Source organism: Leptonychotes weddellii, chromosome 2 (genome assembly GCF_054177405.1).
Source record: "Leptonychotes weddellii isolate Sample4059 chromosome 2, ASM5417740v2, whole genome shotgun sequence".
NCBI lineage: Eukaryota > Metazoa > Chordata > Mammalia > Carnivora > Phocidae > Leptonychotes > Leptonychotes weddellii.
The window spans coordinates 51,217,653-51,220,891 of NC_138370.1; the positions used below are offsets into that span (position 1 = coordinate 51,217,653).

General features: G+C 44.1%; 1 pseudogene; it reads right to left on the reverse strand.

The window, feature by feature from the left end:
* Window positions 1–1,162: 1,162 nt before the first annotated feature.
* On the reverse strand, window positions 1,163–2,552 carry LOC102731915 (glycylpeptide N-tetradecanoyltransferase 1-like; annotated as a pseudogene).
* Between the last annotated feature and the right edge of the window lie 687 nt (window positions 2,553–3,239).

Here is a 3,239-nt window from a genome sequence, read left to right on the forward strand (position 1 = left end):
ATTGCCATCGATGAATTTTAACTGTTCTTAGACTTCATGTTGATGGAATTATGCAGTTTGTGCCCTTTTGTGTCACTTTGTTTCTCCTTGACATTTTTTAAAATATTCATTATGTTCTATGCATCAACACTTATATTGTATACTGATGAGAATTATTTTATTACATGCATATAACACAGTTTTCCTTTGCATATTTTTATTGAGCTAAAATTGACATATAACATTGGTAAATTTGAGGTGTACAATATGTTGGTTTGATAGATTTATATATCACAATATGATTAATACAATAGCATTAGTTAATACCTTTATTATATCACATAATTATTTCTTTTTGATATTTAAAATATTTATATATACATATATACTTTTATTATTCACCCATTAACTCCATAATATGCCAATCCTGAGCTAGTTTTCAGCAGTTACATTCCCTTGATTATGGCTGCAGAAGGATATGATTAACTGGAAAACAGGGAGACCAGAGACACAGTGGGAGGTGACATAGCGCAGCCTGTGCCACTGCAATCCAATTGTCAAGTTCAGCGGCGGTTTGGTAAAGTCGGTTCAGTTCTGTTCCCTTTGCCAGGGATTCTCACGTTTGTGAAACTTAGACCAACAAGTGGTGGGGTTCCATTTCCTGGTTTGACTTCTCAGTGGCTTTATCCAGAATCTCACTGGCAACTGATTATTGTAGCACCAGCCCAACCTTCTCTGCTCGCATGCTGGGGCATTTCCAATTATAAAGGTAATACTGCAGGTTGCCATCCCCTATGCTGAACTTGAGCTTCTCCAGGAAGGTTTTGTTCTCCATGAGATCCAGTGCATTGAACACATTGAACCCTTTCGTTTTGGTGCAAAAAGGGCATCACTCATGAGGTCTAGAAGAGGGGTCTGGGTGTGGACATTGTAGAAAGAGTAAGCAGCCTTTAGACTCTTGTGGGTTGGATGGTTCGTGATGGTGGAGGGAAGCGTATAAAAGCTCAGGAAGTCGGGCGCCTGGGTGGCTCAGATGGTTAAGCGTCTGCCTTCGGCTCAGGTCATGATCCCGGGATCCTGGGATCAAGTCCCGCATCGGGCTCCCTGCTTAGCGGGAAGCCTGCTTCTCCCTCTGCTTCTCTCTCTCTCTCTCTGTGTTTCTCATGAATAAATAAATAAAATCTTAAAAAAAAAAAAAAAAGCTCAGGAAGTCTGTGACCTCCCCATTTGCGTTCTCCACCCCGAAGGTGTCGATGATACTCTCCTGGGAGTAGAACCAGTGCTCCACCTCCTCCTGGTTCATGAATGGCATGCTGTGAAAATGCTCAGGTACCTGATGAGGAGCTGGTGCACTACTGGAATGCCCTTTTTTTTCCTTTGGTCACAGCCCCCGTCTTGGGCGTCTCTGGCAGTTGGTAGAGGTTCGTGGTACACTGCATGATCATATTTCTACTCAGGTGGGAGAACTTCACTTCAGTCAGCTTCCGTGGGTTTAGGGACCAATGCCAGTACCTACAGGTGCCAACAGCCTTTGGTAATACCACCCTGGCAGTGTAAACAGCTTGGAAAATGCCCTCCAGGTGAACTCGTTGGGTTATTTCCCGGATCAGGAACGGAGCCACTCTCTTGGAGCACAGCTTCTTGTGGACGCACAGGAAGTTGATCTCCACCATCTTCTTCTCTGTGTCATAGGTGTGGATGTTTGCCGGGATTGCACTGATGAACCCAACCAGTTTCCGACTTGAGACCATTCGAACCCTGCAGTGCCACTGGGGGAGCCAGCCAGAAGGGGGAGAAAGTCGGGGGAGTAGTCCAACCGGAACATACTGTCATTGTCCTCCAGATAGTTCTCGTTCAGGAGGCCATAGAACCCTTTCAGCATACCACGGTCCCCCAGGTCCAAGGCATCCCAGGTGAAGCCCTGTGGCAGGGTGTAGGGCTCCTGGCAGATGTTGTCTTTGTCAGGCTCTGCAGGCCCATGGGTGTTCACCACTTCTCCCAGTCTGGGGACAAGCTGCGTGTCCCAGAACTGGTAGCTTTGCTTGCTAACCTCCTCCATGATTTTGGCAGGCTCCTGACCCACTGAGAACAGTTCAGTGGCCTTCTGTATTTCCTGGATCCTCTCGGCGGGCAAAGAGTTCATCTTCACAGGCTGAATCTGTCTCATTGCCTTCTCTTTCTTCTTCTTCTTCTTCTTCTTCTTCTTCTTCTTCTTCTTCTTCTTCTTCTTCTTCTTCTCCTTCTCCTTCTCCTTCTCCTTCTCCTCCTCCTCCTCCTCCTTCTCCTTTCTCCTCCTCCTCCTCCTCCTCCTCCTCCTCCTCCTCCTCCTCCTTCTTCTTCTTCTTCTTTCTTCTTCTTTCTTCTTCTTCTTCTTTCTTTTTTTTTTTCTTCTTTTTGGCTCCAGTGTCGTTGGCTGGACTCAAACCACCCCGGCTGTAGCTGTTGTCCTCCTCGTTCTCGCAATCGCTGCAGTGCTCAGGGCCGTTTCCGTTCTCTTCCGTCAACTGCGGCAGCCGAGGTGCTGGCAGCTTCACTGCTGTCTCACTCTCGTCCGCCAACTTGAGTGCACCCATAATTATTTCTATTTTGTGTTAGCAATTAAGATCTAGTCTCTTAGTAACTTTAAATTTGTAATACAGTAATATTAACTATAGTCACTATGTTGTGTGTTGGATCTCCAGAACTTATTTACCTACTATTTGCAAGTTAGCACTCTTCACAGCATCTCAATTCCTGACCCCTGATAACCACCATACTACCGTCTGTTTTTACAAATTCAGATTTTTAGATTCCACATATAAGTGATATTTTACAGCATTTGTCTTTCTCTGACTTACCTCACTTCACATAATGCTCTCAGGGCCATCCGTGTTGTTGCAAATGGCAGGATTTCCTCCTTACTCAAGATAGAATGATATTCCATTCCATTTATATACACATCTTTACCCATTCATCCATTGATAAACACTAGGTTGTTTCCATATTTTGACTGTTGTGAATAATGCTGAGGTGAACATGGGTATGCAGATATCAAGATACTGATTTCAGTTTCTTCAGATATATACCAAGGAGTGAGATTGCTAGATCACATAGTTCTGTTTTTAATTTTTTGAGGAATGTCCATACTGTTTTCCATAATGGCTGTACCAATTTACATTCCAAACAACAGTGTATAAGTGTTCCCTTTTCTCTACATCTTTGCCAACATTTGTTATCTCTTTTCTTTTTGATAAAAGCCATCCTAACACATATGAGGGGAT